The 17,381-nt window shown below is 51.9% G+C and overlaps 1 protein-coding gene across 7 annotated transcripts in view; it reads right to left on the bottom strand.

Moving 5' to 3' along the window:
- Positions 1 to 17,381, bottom strand: part of GDPD5 (glycerophosphodiester phosphodiesterase domain containing 5) — a 144,820-nt gene that overhangs the window by 119,499 nt on the left and 7,940 nt on the right. The window contains exon 2 of one of the 7 annotated variants that reach the window (XM_044450145.1): positions 7,417 to 7,501. The exons of 3 other annotated variants lie outside the window; for them this stretch is intronic. The gene's annotated coding sequence lies outside the window, so the exon portion shown is untranslated. Of the gene's footprint in view, positions 1 to 7,416; positions 7,502 to 11,082; positions 15,600 to 17,381 lie in introns of those variants that run through there. 3 more of the 7 variants (XM_044450144.1, XM_044450146.1, XM_044450147.1) reach the window with 3 other exon arrangements.

The raw sequence follows: 17,381 nt of genomic DNA, 5'->3' as shown, positions 1-17,381 counted from the left end.
GTTTTCCTTCATTTTAACAGACCTCTAAGGCTGGTTAGTTTGCGACAGCTCAGCCGCCAGCAGCACCTTCCAGATATTTGGCACAACAGTTCCCAAGCCCGATGTTACTGTATCCTCTATTTATTTATTCTATCCATATCCCTCTGTTTTCCTAGAAGAAACACTACAGCAGCTGACACAATGCCCCTTTGCTCTGTTTTATCCTCCCAACAACAACCCTCAGAGGCAGGTTCTGCTGAAGGTGAGGGACTGGCCCAAATCATCCAAGAGGCGGAACCTGAACCCAGATCTCCAGTATTCCAGTCCAGCTCTCTCACTGCCTCGCAAGGCAGCTGAAGGCCAAAGCAGCCAGAGGCCGACACCGCTGGGGGAGGCTGGGGAAGAGAAGCAGGGATGGCGCTATCCCAGAACCAGCTGGTGAGTCTCATGGCTAAGCAGGAGGCCGAACTCTGATCTTCCAGCTGAAGAGAATCTGCAAGGACACAAAACCGGGTGGGGCAGCGAATCCCCTGCAAGGCCGAAACAGGATTCAGGTGAGTCTGTTAGGCTGGAGCGCTGGGCTGGAAGCGGATGAAATTCAACAGGGACGAAGGCCCAAGTTCTGCACCCGGGAAGAAGAGACCGGATGTTTTGTTACGAGACAGGAATCCTTGGCCCAGCAGTACTGCAGATGAGAAGGAACGTGGAGTTGTTGCAGAGAGCCAGTGTGGTGTAGTGGTTAAGAGCATGGGACTGGGACTCAGACGATCCGGGTTCGAGTTCCCGCTCAGCCATGGAGCCAACTGGGTGCCTTTGGGCCAGTCACAGACTCTCAGCCCAACCTACCTCACAGGGTTGTTGTGGGGATAAGATGGAGGAGAATGATGTCAGCTGCCTTGAGCCCTTTGTAGGAAAAAGGCAGGATATAAATCGAATAAATAAATAAATCACTAACGATTCCCCTCGGAGTCCCCTCCTCTCCAGGCTGAAGAGACCCGGCTCCCTCAGTCTCTCCTCATACAGCTTCCCCTGCAAACCGGCCACCATCCAAGTGGCCCTTCGCTGCACCGATTCCAACCTTGCTATAAGGGCCTCTGTTGATCAAAACTTGGCAATAGCCTGCCAGAAAGTGCTCTACGCCTCCACAGATTGCAAAGAAGCCTTCTAGCCACATGTTCCAATGACACCGGCCCAGCTTCTCCCCACTCAGACCTCTACAGAAGTGCTGGCAGCACAGCCCAAAGAAAATGGAAGCCATTTCTTGCTTGCATGTATAGTATATAAAACCAGGGAGCTTTCTATGAGTATTCCATGCCCTGCTTCTTCCTCTGTTCTCCAGCTTTCCATATCCAGGGCATATTCTCCCCACTGGCCCCACGGCCGCAGGAATCAAGATCTACACCTGATGAGCCCATCCCTGCAGCAACCCTTAACTGCTCGGGACCAGCGAGGAGGTTTCCAAGCAGTTCTTACTGAGGGCTGCTTGCCATGAAGACCAATCCTGCTCTCAGACTCCACGGTGGTCCTCAGCTGCAGTGGCCCCCACCCTCCTTCCTGTCCCTGCTCCCAGGTCCTGGCGGCCCCTGCTTCTCCTCCGTGCAACCTCCACCACCTGGGCCAGAGCAAGAGCAGGTGGGCAGGCAGGTGGCCCTGGCAAAGAGGAGGGGGAGCCCTTCTGGGAACACTTGTGTGGCCCCTGCAGAGCCAGCCCAGGCCCTTTGGCGGCCTGAGGCCTCAAAGAGGATGGCGCCCCTCCTGTCCCAAGGGCAAAACTCGGCTGAAAGTTTCTTCAGCACTGACAATGGGAGGGCGTCCTTCACTGCGCCCAAAGGCAGCAGCCTGGCTTGGAGGGCACCGGAAGGACCACTTGGCACGTTGGGCTCCCCTCCAACACCCTCTGCTGCTGCATCCCAGCATCCAGAGCTGCCCCATGGAAGGGCCAGCCTCAGGCCCTTGGCAGGTGCCCAACCACACCTTGCCTTGAACCCAGCCCTGCCTGTCCTCACTGGAGAGCTCACAAACATTCATGTCCCTAGTCCTCAAGACCACAAAGAAAGCCAGGAAGAGAGCCCTTTATTCAGCTGAGTCTGTGTGGCCCCTGTGAGTGGGCTGGGCTCGAAAGTCTATCGGTGCGAATGGGTTCGAAGGTTCTCCAAGAGGCAGCAAAGCACATTGGAACAATCTGCCCAGCGCAGTGAAAAACATCAGGAAGCCCTTCTGTGGAGGATTTCAAGGGATGCTCCAAACGACTGAATGGGGCCTTCTTCCATCAATAATTTACAGTCGCCTATAAATAATGAAATCCGAGCTTTTCCGTGCGCTCCCGACACAGGGCAACTGCAGCCAACACATTAAAAGCTCCAGAGGCCTTTGAGAACAAGGCAATAACATGCAATCGCATGGAGGGTTCCCGCACCCCAAAAGCCTCCATTGTGTCTGGTCGATTAAATGTTGCTGCGGGGTAGGAGTTCCTTTGCCCCCAGATCTCTGCCTGCTTTGGGAGGCTCCCCTCTACGGCCTCTGGCTTTAACCCTACATTCTTCCCTTTCCCGACCGCCTGATTTACTGCAGAATTTGCAAAGGAAAAATATGAGCACACAGCGTGGTGATTATTCCGGTCCCTTCCCCTCTCTCCCCCCAGCCCTCCGTCCCCATCACCAAAGACAGAGAAACCATTATCCAAAGAGCCCCAACTCTGGTCAGAATTTACTGCTTCTCTTTCCTGCCTGCCCGTCGGGCCGGAGCACGTTCCAAGTCACCCCTGACCCACTTCGCTCCGCGGATTTCCTTTCTGCCCCCCAACGCCCACGCATGGACACGCGAGGGACGCGCCGAGCAAGGCCGCCGTTCGCCACCACCTTCGGCCAGACACCCCAAACGTGAACAAAGCAATGACAGAACCTGTAATTAAGCGTGATCTTGCAGAATCAGGTCAACCAAGGCTGCAAACCCCTGCGCTCTCTCGGGGGAGTCTTCTGATTCGGAGAGTCTGGCTTTGGAGTCGACGTGCACAGAACGGCACCCGGGAAGGATCATTAAAAGGTCCTGCGTTCAGGTCACATGGCCAGCTGCCCAGAAGAAAACCCGAGCAGGACAGGAGCAGAATGACACCCTCTTGCCCATCTTCCTCAGCACACGGCTTTGGCTACTGGAAGCAGCATGTAACCACTAGGACTACTGGTCACAGTCATCCGTCTCCTCCATGGATTTTGCAGTCCCTTTTTAAAGCTATCCAAGTTTGTTTGTTTGTTTGATTATAAGACTTCTATGCCGCCCCATTCGCCAAAGCCTCGGGGCGGCTCACAATAGTAAATAAACAAGGACAGTATAAAACAATATAATATGAGTCGACCTGGCCCGAAAAATAGAATAAATAAATATTAACAATTAAAATAGTGTTTGAATAAAAAGGTCTTCGCCTGGCGCCGAAAAACAAATAACGACGGCGCCAGGCGGGCCTCTCTGGGGAGCGCATTCCATAGATGGGGCGCCACCACAGAGAAGGCCCTCCTCCGAGTACCTACCCTCCTAATTTCCTTCACGGAGGGTTCCCGGAGAAGGGCCTCTCCCGCTGATCTCAGGGGGCAGGCGGGCATATATGGACGTACGCGCTCCTTCAGGTAACCAGGACCCAAGCCGTTAAGGGCTTTATAGGACATAACCAACACCTTGAATTGGGCCTGGACTTCAACGGGTGGCCATGCGTACGCCCAACACGAGGAAATTCCTTTGTTTCATGGTGTGCTGTGTCGAAGCAGCCCCGCCGTTGACCTGTTCTCAATTTCCCTCCACTCCGCCTCATGGGATGACCCCGTTGGGGTCTGGAATTATGAGAAAGGGAGCAAAATGGTTCTCCCTCTCCACTTTCTGTACCCCATACCCCCGTCATGCCTCCTCCATGTTAAGGAGTCCCAAACATTAGATTCAATTCTCCCTCAACACGGCAATACATGGCCATGTGAAAGTGAGCCAGGACACTCTGCCAGATCATGAAAAATGCAGCAACAAGAGCTTTCTCCAGGATGTGGCTTTGAAACCATGCACAGGGCCTCTCTTCACACTGTTTTCGCATGCGGCAAGCACCACCGAGGGTAAAAGAAGAACCAAACCTTAAAGCAATTATCCTCCCTGAAAAAATTAATCCCCCCGAAGCCTAATAAAACAGGGTGAGCAACTGAATCCTCGTGACACCCGATTGCTTCCAGACCCACAAAAATGCAGACAGAGGTTGGTGTCCCTGGCTAACAATGGAACAGAAACACATGCACACAATCCTTCTCTGGAACTCCTGGAAAACATGCAAGTCGACAGTTTTTTTCTGTCACATGCCAAAAAAGAAACGGTGGAGGGAGAAGAGAAAGAAATGACTCAAACTGTAATTATGTCAGCTTGTAAACTCCGCCAGAGAGAGCAGTCCAGGCACCCCATAATTAATGCAGCATCAGGGAGGAACACAATGAGCAAAGTGACACAATGCTACAAACTCCCTCCTTGCTGTCATGTGCTACCAGGTTATCCGAGGAAGACACGACACTTCGAGGCATTCCAAAATGAAATTTAAGGAAAACTCCATGTCCTTGAGCTTCCTGCTTCCTGGAAGATGCCCCCTCTGGGGAGCCATGCATGCCAGCAGCAAGGATTTGCACGACAACGAATTTCTTCCCAAGGGCGAGGTTCCATAAGCAGCCTTTCCCAGCCTGATGCCCTCCACACAGTGGCCATCAGCCACCGGCCAAGGCATTCGCTGTAGCTGCTGGAAGCCGCAGTGCAAACTATCTGCAAAGCACCAGGCTGGAGAGGCTGTGCTGGGCCCCCTATATTGGGCCTGCCTTCCCCGGCAAAGAACCCCCTTAGCAAAGGATCCAGGGCGTGGCCTTTGGGGTGACAGCCCCACGGATACAGAATTCTCTCCTCCCGGGGCAGAGATGGGGACGGTGTGGCACTCAAGATGTTTTTCAAGTGCTACATTATTCTTTCATAACCATCCAGCTAAATCAGAGTTCTGTTTAGTGGCATTATCCTTGAAGCTTCTTGAATCGAGTATAAATACAGCGGGGGGGGGGGGCTGACATGCAGATATTGCTAAACTAGGTTATTGCATCATTTCCACAGAAGTCTCTTGAAATCTGAATGTTCACTTCTAATTAATTTATAAAACGGAATGAATTCTAAAGATGTAGATATGCTATTGAAGAAATATTTTACAAGTGGAATCTGCGGCTTTGCTGAGGTCTATTCGCAACTCCGAATGGGGGAGGCGATATGACTCTGCGTTTTATAACCATCGGTTTCCTTGAACTGTCACAGAAAGGTGGGAAATAAATTTAACTAACAAATAGACACATACGTAATGCAGCGCATTCCGGCGGCTGAATAGAATGGTTCTTCTGCAGCGTGTACTTTGTGTGGCCCTTCATGGGACAAGAATAGATTTGAGCAGACTCAAGTCTTGCTTGCTATTGTCAAGGGCGGACCGAGTGGTTGCTGACTGAAGCGGGAGAGAAGCGCTTTGAGTATTGCTAGCCAGGGCCCGGATCCAGTAAACTGCATTCCAGCTGGCTGGGGACTCGTCCAGGTTGGGAAAGGGCAGTCGGGAAAGGACAGTCAAGGACGATGCCCTAGTCATGGGAAAGTCCGCGGCAGAGAGAGGACGAACCTCTGCCGGTTGGTGTGTGGTGTTCCCGAAGAACCAAGAGAAAGCCAAGGAACACGGGAGCAGCCATCCTTCCGAGCAGGGCCGCTACCTGCAACGCCAGAGGGGGCGTGTTTCAGCCCAGGCCTTAAAGGAGCAACCTGTGGTGCAGAACCCATCTGGGGATGGACTTCAGGACCCTGAATAGCTCCTTCCAAGTTCAGACTGAAGCCCGGAGTGGCTACCATAGTCATGCCCGCTCCTAGCAGCTCCAGGACCTCGAGTAGCCGCACCCTGGACTGGAAGGCCAGACGTGGATGGATGGAGGACTTGGCAAGATGCAGGGCAGGGCTGGAGGCAAAGGCCAGCCAGGAGCAGGCACGGTTCCGGTGCCAGAAAACGTGCGGCAAAGCCCCAGGTCGAAAGGCAGAGCAGGGCAGAGGCAGGGGTCAGATACCTGGCGAGATTCAACAGGTCCAGAGGCAAAGGTGGTACACAGAGCAGCCCAGGTCAAACACCAGCAAGGCAGAACTAACAGCAAAGGCAAGTAAAAGTCCAGATAAGCCATCCAGGTAGGCAGTAATCCAACAGGAGCAGCATGAAGCACACAGAGCACAGAATTCTTAGTGCCATTTGCAAAGCCCACAAGTCACATGTGCGGAAGTGAAACTCCGCTTGAACCCACTTCCTGCCTATGCCCAGATGAACTCTTGGCACGAGGCAGACTTCGGAAAGAGAGGCACCTGGCTGGAGTCCAGGGAGCCGAGCTGAGGAAACCCGAGAGATTCCCCGCCCCGAACCGGATCCCTCCCGGCACAAGCCCGGCCGGTGTGTCTTCAGTCCAAAAGAATGTCAACAAGCGGCCTTCTGGAAGAGGCCGAGTAAATCAGCCGTCACTGAGGCACAAAATGTCCTTTTGGGAAAGTGCTTGCTCAACAGTCCAGCCCGCCTCATGGCTAAGGCTCCCCGGAGGTTCTCACATACTAACAGAATTGGCCGCAGCGGGGAAGGCGTGGTCTGGGGAACCCTCGATTATAAAGGCGGAGAGTCTCTTAGAAAGAAGCCACCCCATAAGCAGCACCACAATTACCACACAGGGGGTGGCAAGAAGCAGGACAGGGGGCAGAAATCGCTCATCCTCCCAATCCCCCGTTTTCCATTTGTCTTTCCCACTTGGGGGTTAATGTCACTGGCTATTGCTCATAGTCCATGTGGGGCTGCAAGGTTCTCCCCTTAGGTGTGGGTGATTTGGAAGACTCCCTGTCCCCTGGGGGGCACATGGGGCTGCAAAACTCAGGGTCCCCTTATGCCCCCTGACCCCTGCCCTTCGCTTCTCCATGGCACCATTCCGCGGCCTTTTCAGCCTGTGTCCACGGCCAGAGTTCACTATGGGAAGGACAGGTGCTCTGTTTTTCCACCTGCCCGGTGGAACCCCCCAAGATGGCTCCAAATTCTCATCAGAACAATGCCCCATAAAAGCAGTAGGAACTTCCACACGGGCACACAGCAATTAGCAACAGCCATGCCTTAAAGGGAAGTAATTTTAGTGAGGAATCACAAGGCAGAGAAAGAAGAAGAAGGTAGGTCACACCATAAACTGTTTCCTCGTGGGAAACTCCACTGTGCGAAACTGAATCCGCATCTCCATCAACCGCACCTCCAACAGTGGTGGCTGGACGAACTCGGGGGTGTCAAGGCCTCTGTCAAGAGCTCAGCCCCGGCTCGCTTGCCCCAGCTGAGATCATGAGAACCCCAACCCCAAACGTATCCCAGCAGTGGGACCAAGCCCATTTCCCTTCTCCTACCTCGCCCAGAGAAGTCGCCCGCTGCTTCAGCCGCTCATTAATAAACCACGGGGCCATATCATCATCTCCAGTCCAGGCTCTGCAGCTGCCAAAAACGCAAAAGCCAGGAAACGTATGAATTACTGGAAAACCAGCACGCTTCAAGGCCGTCCAAGCAGCAAGGTTAGAACCGCGGTTGCTCTCCCTGTCTTCTGGGGAGGCTGTAGCCATGGCGGACACGGTGCACAGAGAACCAGTCTTGCCGGTGACACATCTGAGGAGGGCGTGTGGTGGAACAGAGTTCATACAAAAAGGAGCCATAATTTTTAAGGGCAACGATGCTTTCTCTCCCCCCACACCCACCCCTGCTTCAAGGCAAAGACGTTTTTATTCACGAAGGGCTTGGTCTGTCTGTCTGGTGGCAGCTTTTATTCTCCTACAGTGGCATCTGTCAATTGTGCTTTAACATGTTTGTTTTACTTCTGATTCAATCCAAGCTTTGATTTCCCTGTGAGGGTAAGCGGCCAGAAGGGCCATTTTCTTGGTGGAACGTCAGGATGCAACTCAAACCAAGCAGACTTCACAAGGAGCTGCGGCTTCGTTTTTGGCCAGGTATGCACACGGTCCCCACCTCGGGAAGCGACTCCCTGGACACGCAAGCGTCAAGTTCACCTCCTCATCGGGCATCTCCAACCAGAGCTTCAAGCACCGGAGGGCTGGGCAGAGACGCAGCCGGCTGCAAAGGAAGTTGTCTTAGACAACTCCGGACAACTGGCCGTGGTGAGGGCCTCTGAAGTCCACAGCACGTGGAGGGCCAGGTTTGGGGAGGTGCCATCTATGCGAACTGTCATGGCCTTTCCAAAGTCATGGGCCGAAGCTTTATGTGACACAACCGGGAGGCGCCCGGATCCCCCCTTGAAAGCGTGAGCTTGGTCGCTCACCCACCACCTCAGTGTGGGAGTCGGAAAGCAGAAGACAAGCTGCAAGTGAAGGCAGCCCCCAGGTGGATCTGGCCTGGAACACACGGCCTCTTCCAAGCCAACCCGGCTGAAGAGGGAAGGGGCCAGCAGGTCAGTGCTACAGCCTTCACCTTGCACAGCAGAAAGTTCTGGGTTCAATTCCCAACAACTCCAGGCAGGCCCAGGAAAGCTGTCCTGAATCCCAGGAGAGCGGAATCCCAGGTTAGTGTCAACAATGCTGAATTGGATGGACCAGCAGCCTTAGCCAGTAAAAGGGAGCATCCTCTGTTGCTAGCTGTTGTTAGACTCCAGTTCCCATCAGTCCCAGCCACCATGGGCAATGGTCTCGGATGAGGGAGATGCAGTCCCCACCCCTGCTCTGCAGAACTCGAAGCAGCCCCGTCAAGCCCATGTTCCCTGCAGGTTGGCGCACCCAGATTTCAGCATCTGCAGAACAAGGTGGGCCAGGGCACAGGATGCAGGGGGGAGGGGGCAGCGGTCTTCCTGCCCCACTTGCATCCTCCTGGAGAGGCTCGCCTGGACCAGGGGAAAACCTTTGGCCTGACACAGCAGGGCCTTTCCGATGTTCAGTTCCCAACATTCGAAGCTTCAGCCGTCCTCCTTTTGAGAGGGGATGCAGAGACCTGGAGGCCGCTGAGGATAAACTCAGCTAGCTTCCGGCCACCTTCCACTTCAGCCCCATAATGGGGCGATAACAGGATGCTCATGTGTTAGGGGATGAAGGAAGATTCACCTCTTGCTCAGGACTCCCATCCGTGAGAAATCCTCCCAGGACAGGGGTTGTCTGGAATCATCCAGACTGCAGCTCGCCATTCTCCCTGGCCGGCCTTCCTCTCCTTTCCAACCCAGACGAGAGAAAGCAGAGATCCACGGCCGTGGCCGGGCGAGGCACGGGCCGGGAGCTGTGCTGAATGCCGAAGCCCCCTTATCGCACTGACTGAACCTATAAAGGGTTGGCACACCCAGCCTTGCCAGCCCTGGAAGAGATACAGCACAATTATGCTGCGGCTCAAATACCCAGGATGTCACGAAGCACCAAGGCCGAAATTACGGTGCGGCTCCTGTGCCAACTGCCCTCTCACACACACCCTTTGTCACCAGGCTGGGACAGCTGCAAAAGTCACCCAAATATCAACTCTGGAGAATATTCGTACTCTAAAATATTGGTTATATAGAAAGCAAATGATCACGTAGGGCAAGTCCAATGCTAGGGAGGGGAAGAGAGGGGAGCTGGTTTCTACAGGAATGTCTAACCCATCCATTAAGAAGCTGTTTGCTCAGTTCTGCCCCACGTGCCGGGAACATCTGGCAGGCCTGGCTTCATTCAACTGTCGTAAAACCGAAAGCAAAAACAAATGACACAATATTTGACAGGAAACCCTTCCAGAAAGAATCAGCCACACGCTACTTTTGAGAGGCAAGGAACGGAGGAGAAAGAGAGAGGCCTGCAGAGAGCATACGGGCAACACAGAGGAGAAGCCAGGGCTGACTGAGGGTAAGACTTCGTTTAAAAAAAGAAAAAGGAAGACCCCTGCAATTAGAAACCTAATATGCCAGGAGCCCTTCTCTACAAGCTGAATTTCCATAGGAAGGAACATTCATTCATGCGAGCTTGCATCTGCCGTCTGAAGCCACAGAGGCCAGAAACGCCTCAACCAGGTCTAGGGAGGGCCAAGAGCCATTGGCCACGCTGGCTGGGGATGATGGGAGCTGTGTGCACGGCACATGTGGTGCGCGCCCCTGCCAGTAGCAGCCAGGCCAAGCCTTTCTTCTGGCAAGCAAGCTTCCTACGCTAACCGACCACTGAATGGACCCAGCTTTGCGCAACCCTCCGGATGATCCGGTGAGGCCTCCGCACAACGTTCTGTGCTGCCAGGCTGCACCCCTGCAGCCACCCCTGGGAAGGGGCTATCCGCTGAATGCCCCTGGAAGCTTCGGGGGGGGTGCATGCTTCCGGCCCCCCGCCTCCTGTAAGCCACGGGGAACGCACAGCTTTGCGCTGGTTCAGAACGTCTCTTCCTCACGGCCGAAACTGCCCCTGCGCATTCCACCCACAGACACTCTTAATTAATTCAGATTCTTTAACACGCTTTAAAAGCCAAGTACCTGCCAGGTGTGCAGTCCAAAGACTCCCATTATTATTATCCTTATTCTTCCCCTTCTACAGCACCCCACAGCCAAAGCTCTCCAGACAGTTTATAACAATCCTCACGTGACAAACGTGCAGCTTCCTCATGCGTGCAAAGCTTCACACCACTCGATTTCACGCTCGTGGTCTGATGGCACTCACGGCCCAAATGATGCAAACTGCCGAGATGTGTTGTCTCTCTTAACTCAGAACACAAAACGCCCTGGTCGGGATGTGTCAGAAACAGTGGGGGAGGGAAGTTTCAATCGGCTCTAACCCAATCTATTTTAGACTGTAAACTCCTTGGGGCAGAGACCTCTTCTCCTGCTGGCTGTGAATGTGCCTTGCACACTGCATTGAATAATTTAAAAAACAGTGGCAGTTCCACATTCTGGAGGGCCCCCGAGCAAGAGTGTCTTTCAGCCGGACCCCGTTCTGTCCTCCTCCGCGAGTCCCACCACACCTGCCTTCCTTCTCCCAGCTCCTGCGTGATGCTGGACAGCCAGAGAGCCTGGAGGAGGCCTGGGAACCCATCTGGCTCTGCTTGGTGACGTTCCCTCCGGACACCACACAGCTCACCTGTGCCAACGTGGCAGGGCAGGGACAGCCGGGGCTACGGGAAACAGCCACCACGGCCTCCTGCCCTCGGAGCACAAGCAAACACAGACACAGACACACCGGACAAAGGGGAGCCCTCTCCATAACCCCGGGCCCAGTTCCAGCGATGATGAAGCCAGTCCACGAGGTCAGAGGAGCGGAGATATCAGACTTCCAGCACATGACCCAGTCCTGCTCTAAGTCACATTGCAGCGTCCGATTCAATCAGCAAATGAGCTCATGTTGTATTTTCCTACGAACTCTCTGCTGCAGGAGGCAAAGCCTTTTCAAAGTGCGCACGCATGCCCCTTTTCATTAAGAGAGTCCTGAACCCTTTAAACATACCAGGCCGAAGCGACTGCAAAATGTTTTTCCACTGATGCAATGTATTTGCCAGATTTCCAGTCCAAACCACAGTATTGGCTCAAGATGGGGGAGGGTTCTCCATACAGACCCGCATTTGCTAAAAAGACGGGCTGTGTTATTCCTTTCCCCATCGCTCAGGGTGTGTCACAGTCTGGCAAACATTTTGTTATTGCAACAGAATTAGAAAGGTTTTCTAATGCAGGCTTTCTGTTTATTTTTCTTATTTATGCATTAAGCTCAAAGCCATGCAATTAATATTTGGTGTGGAAGGTGAAAAAATACAGTTCAGAGCCAGTATTGTCATCTAATGAATCACTGGCAAGCTTTAATGATACCAGCCTCGAGTTTGCTCACTCTTTAAGCAAGGCCTATCCAATCAGTGTCAGCAAAATGTTGCCTCTTCCAGCTTAGCAACCTAAAAGTCTCCTCTTGATCATGTTAAAAAAAACCCAAATCAACATGAATTTTCCCTGAACAGTCGAGAAATGCAAGGATATGCTCACCCGCCCACACGACAAGTCTCAAGATGTATGTCAAAATGAAAAATGTACCCTACCGCACCTCCAAGATGATGCACCCACCGAAGAGGCGTTGCTGCATCTCTGCATGAGTTGCAGTTCTGGCCTTTGAATCAGACTCTGAGAAGAGCAGGTGGTCCTTCTCCATCCCTTCACAGGGAGCGACTGTTCTGATTGCTCGCTGAGGCGGAGAAGTGGAAGACTTCATTCAGGTGGAAGTCATGCGTGGAACAGTGACTCACACAGAAAACACAAAGAACGGACTCCCTGAGTCATGCTTATTCACATGCTCCGTAAGTCAAATCTCTCCAAAGGGGAAGAAAAGGCATAAAAATGGCCAGTGTGGCCCAGTACAAAGCAACTGGGCACTTCCACGGCCGTGCTGATGAGATCTGAGCCTGAAGCCACCCACCCAAAAAGAGACCTTAGGGTTCTTCTGGACGGCTTAATCAAAACGCCAACCCAGACAAATGCGAAAAGGGCAAATTCCATGGTAGGTATAATTAGAGAAAAGGAATTAAACTGCCCAGTTGGAGTGCGGCACACAATTCCGGCCAGTGCACTTAAAAAAAAGAATGATGAGCTGGAGAAGTGCAGTAAGGGCAGGTCAAATCCTCAGTGGCTCCTCCAACGTCTGGAATGATTTTGCTTCAAACAGCAGCGAGGTGGGGAGACAAGAGAGGAAGAGGAAGAGGAAGCTACGGGTGGTGCAGAGAAAGTGACCAAGGAAATTGTTTCCCCCTCTTTTCATATACTGAAGGACTATTGACCTGAAGGGCTGCCTTCTCCCACCTGTACCTACCCGGTTGTTCAGTTGAAGTGCCAACCCCAAAGGAGACGAAAGGGATGGAGAACAGAAGATGGGCCTTCTCGGTGGCTGGACCCTATTTTCAGAACCGGCTCCCCAGAGAAGCTCGCCTGGCACCTTCCTTACAATCGTTTCAGCGCCAGGCTGAAACCGCTCTGCTTGCTTGATATTTTAATAATTGAGCAATATTCCAATAATTTCAAAATCTGTGGATTGTTCAAATGAACTAATTCCTTTATTGAGTCAATCACTACCCGGACGGTGGTTAAATTTGTATAAAATATTAATGTGGAAGTGTTTTGGTATTTTTTATGTTTTAATAGTTTTTAAACTATTTTAATTGCTATGTATTGCATAATTTTGTATTACATTGTTGACGGATGTACACCACCTAGAGAATCCCAGTTGGGATTATTGGATACAGTTTTATACATCATATAAAAAAATATTGGAACCCAGAGTCACCCCAACATTTCAGTTCAGGACAGATGAAAGGAAGTCCTTCCTCACACAGCTTGTAATTCAACTTTGGAACTCACTGCCACAGGATGCAGTACTGATGGCCATCGATTCCAACTACTTTAAAAGTTGCAAAGGGGAGAGTTAATGTATAGACTGCATTTGTTTAAAATTCGCTTGGCGACTTTGCTCACTTTGTTTATCTTAGTTTGTTCTGTTTATATTAGTTCTTTCTGTTCCACATTTTCTTCTAAGTATCTGTATATGTTAAGAATTTTTTTTAAAGAGTTGCAGAGACTCCCAGTCTGCCTCCAGCATCAGGCAAAATGAAGATGAGCGCCCCCCCACCCCATCATCATCACTACAGAAATCGTGGCTTACAACATCAAATACAAAATACATTAAAACAATAACATTTTAGCATTCTTCCCTCATAACATTTCTGGTTTCAGCCCACAGTTCCTCTGGGCCATGTTCAACTGAGTTCAGAAACGCAAATCTGTACGTTATCTGGACTTCAGATTCCTCATTAATGCTATTTAAATCATATTTTAGCACCATGCTCCCATTAGTGAACTTTTCCAGCTTCTGAATTTGTTTATTAAGTGTCTATCCTGCCTTTTCTCCTTTCAAAGAATTCAAGACCATCTTACACAACGTTCCTCCTCCCGCTCTCACTCTTATCCTCACAACAACCCTGAGAGGTAGGTCAGGATGAGACTCTGTGACTGACCCAAAACCACCCACTTGGCTCCATGGCCGAGCGGGGACTCGAACCCGGATCCAGCACCCCTAAGCACACCGGCTCTCTGCAAAGCAAGGCAGCGATGTGCAATATGGGATTTCCTTCCGTGCATGACGCCATTTGACATTTCTGTGGCACAGAGCATGGGCTGTCGGCACGCAGGGCCCTGAGCTGCATCTTTCCCCCTCGTTCTGCCATTGGGAGCAGCGCCTGCATCTCCAGGCCCCCCACCCGAGGGGCTGAAAAGACAAGACCCGCACTGCACGCGAGTGCGAAACGGCCGTGTGCCCAGAAGAGTCAGTCTTGGGAGGTGCAGCGTGTTAACTAGATGCTCAGGGCCCAGGTGACAAGGGCTCCGTGGGGCAGAGGTTCACTTTCAGGCCCCCAGGATGCCGGTGGTGAAGACCCTCCTGGGGCGCATGCAGCCATCTTCAGTTGTCCACCTTCAGTCGCTACAGCAACTCTGCTTCCCAATCACTCCGTGATAGAATCATTATTTCCTTTCTATTCCACCCCACAGCCAAAGCCCTCTGGGTGGTATACATCGCACAACAGAAGCAAACAATTCAAGAACACAATTAAAATGTCATAAAATCAGAAAAACACATTGAAAAGTTTACAGCACCAGAAGAGACAGTAGCGAAAATTACTTGGCAAAACACTCGGAATGAGTGATAAGCCAAGGAAATCTTTAAAGGCCTCGGAGAAGAGGGCCGTCTTAACCTGGCACTGAAAAGATGACAAATCTGGCGTGAGCTGGCCTGGAGTGCTCCACAGACAAAAAAGCCCTCCCTCCTGTTGCATTAGCAGCAATTGATAAATTATGTTTTAAAAGTCACCCATTTAGTAACTCCAAAGGCGCATATAACTCCCCCTGCAAACAATAAAAGATGCATCTACAATCCAACTGCTCTACAAGACCGGGAGATGGACTTGCCCCTCACTGTCCGGCATCCTGTTTTCTCTTGCAAACAGCAGCAAATTACGCCGGAAACTTCAACAGAGGCAAGTTAAGACCTTGGAAGCACCAGACAACCTGCTAATGAGATTACGCTAAACCCCGTCAGCCTTTTCTTGGCTGCTAAACCCCATCACTGCAACCTTTGCTGGGCCACAAGCTGTTGGGACAATCCCATCTTGCGGGGACGACACCTGGAAGCCGCCTCCCTGGGGTTGCTCTGAAATAAGCGAGCGAGCTTCCATGTTCCGAGCACGCTCTCACAGAACGCGTCGGTTTCCATAAATACGCAGGCCTCCTGACAGACAAGCACATTGAAAAATCAATCGCTGCCTCTTGAATGCTTTTGCACACCCAGCAGGCACTCGGCGCTCAAAAAAAATAAACCACATGCCAAAGTTCTCGGGACAAGCCTGCAGCAAACACGCTGAGATGGGGGACAAGCCACGCTTAAAAAGAGGCATATATAGCCTCACCCGTGACGCTACAGGCACACGCCGGATTGATGCTTCTTTTCATCACACGGCAGCAGATGAAGCGACCCTTGGCTGAGCGTCTTCGGCCGAATCCGATCCCCAGTCCCTCTTGCTCTTCCTCCTGCAAGATCCATAGTACATTTCGCCTAAGCTGTGCCTGCAACTGCTGAGCTTTGGGCTCGCAAATGCAACAGCTGTTAAACCCAAAAGAGCAGGAGAAATTCGGCGCCGGTGAAGGACAAGTGCTGAATGCAGACAAGTGCTGAATGCAGAAGACCGGCTTTTGGGAACCGTGTGGTGCAGGGGTGAGACTGGGACGGGGCAGATGGAACAGCCTTGGGCCACTCACTGTCTTTCAGCCTAGCCTACCTCGCAAGGTGGTTGTGAGGATGAATTTGCGGGGGGAGGGGTAGGAAGGGAAACCATGCAGTTTGGCATCAACCCCTCCTTGGAGGAAAGGAAAGATGTACATGCAATGAATCAAGAAATAAAGCTGCACCCCCCTTTCCCTGGAGATCGCACCTTAGCGATAATGTCATGCAACCCAGGCACCTAACAAAACATTGTGTTTTCCAAGCTGCACACAAGCTTCCAGGACAGCCCTTCCCAACTTGGTGTGCTCCAGGTGTGTTGGGCTCCAAGTCCCATCAACCCCTGCCAGCAGGGGCTGGAGGGCACCAAGTTGGGGAATGCTTGGCTAGTAGCTTGCATGAAAGACAGAGACCAATGCAAATAAATACACAGAACCAAAGATTCTTGGAGAGCTGTGCCTAATGATTACATATTCTGCGACTCTTCTTCCCCTTTTCCCTCACTTCCAGAAATCCACAGCATGTGCTAGTTTTAGCCATGACTCACGTTGCGTTTACTCTGAAAAGCAAAGCTAATTTCCCCCCCAAAAGAATTAGGTTTTGATCCACCCCAGTCACTTTAACATTTGCTTTTCTGCAGAATCGGATTCGCCCATGCTCCAGGTGGACTATGCTATTCCCAGGACATAAACAACCACCGGCGACACACGCAACTAGAATTTCCCGGCCTTTTGCTTCTCGAGTCAGCTCAGTACTTGTGATTTGCATCATGTCCTTCTCTCTTTCTTTCTCCCCGTCCAGAACACTCAAGCAGGCAGGATGTGTGGGAGCCTCTAAAAATAGGGAGCGCTGCAACTCTGAAGACGACCAGATTTCGTTTATGGAAGGATCCCAATTTGCCATCTGGTGGGAGTCGTGCGTTTTGTGGCCGCCAGCGACAGCGAAGAGCCAGGAAAGGCGGCGGGGGGGCAGGGGAGCAGGCGTGTTCGTTCCAGCGAGTGTTGCGGCTGGGAAATATACAAATTTAAGAGGCACCTGGAATTAGGAGGGGGCAGCGGAAGGCAGGAGAAGGAAAGGCACCCCACGGCCCCTGCAAGGCGATTAGGACAACAGCCCCCATCTTCCCAGTCTTACTTGGCTGGGGATGGTGGGGCTTATAGTCCAAACTGGAATCTGCAGAATGTGGGTGGCTAGTCTAGCAGGTCATTCACGAGCCCTATCCAAATTTGAAGCAAGGGTGTGGAACATCCCCGGCTCCAGGGGCTGGTCCTTCCACTCCAGAACCCAGTGGGGGACTCAGAGGTCCCCAGACCTGCTGCTGAAATTCAGCACCACTGGAGCAGCGGGGCCGGGACAAAACACCATTTTCCCTCGTTTCAAGGAAAATTATGCTCCCTGGACACTTGCAGGATGTACAATTTTCCTTTACAACCAGGCTGTTTTAAAAGAATGCCAGCATTGCCTTGCCACCACACTTTGCTGGATTTCAGAAATGGGGTGATCACGAGAGCCACAAAATTAGCTGACTCACCACAGGCTTAAAACACAGTTTCCTCCAATCACCCCATGGATTTCTCTCCAGCGAAGAATCCCTACAATGTTATCATTGAAGCAAACTGGTGGAAAACCTTTGCCCACAC

The sequence above is a fragment of the Varanus komodoensis genome, unplaced genomic scaffold (genome assembly GCF_004798865.1).
Source record: "Varanus komodoensis strain SLA01 unplaced genomic scaffold, ASM479886v1 scaffold63, whole genome shotgun sequence".
Lineage (NCBI taxonomy): Eukaryota > Metazoa > Chordata > Lepidosauria > Squamata > Varanidae > Varanus > Varanus komodoensis.
Note: the sequence above shows the minus strand (reverse complement) of the source record. Positions and strands in the feature narration are given on the sequence as shown.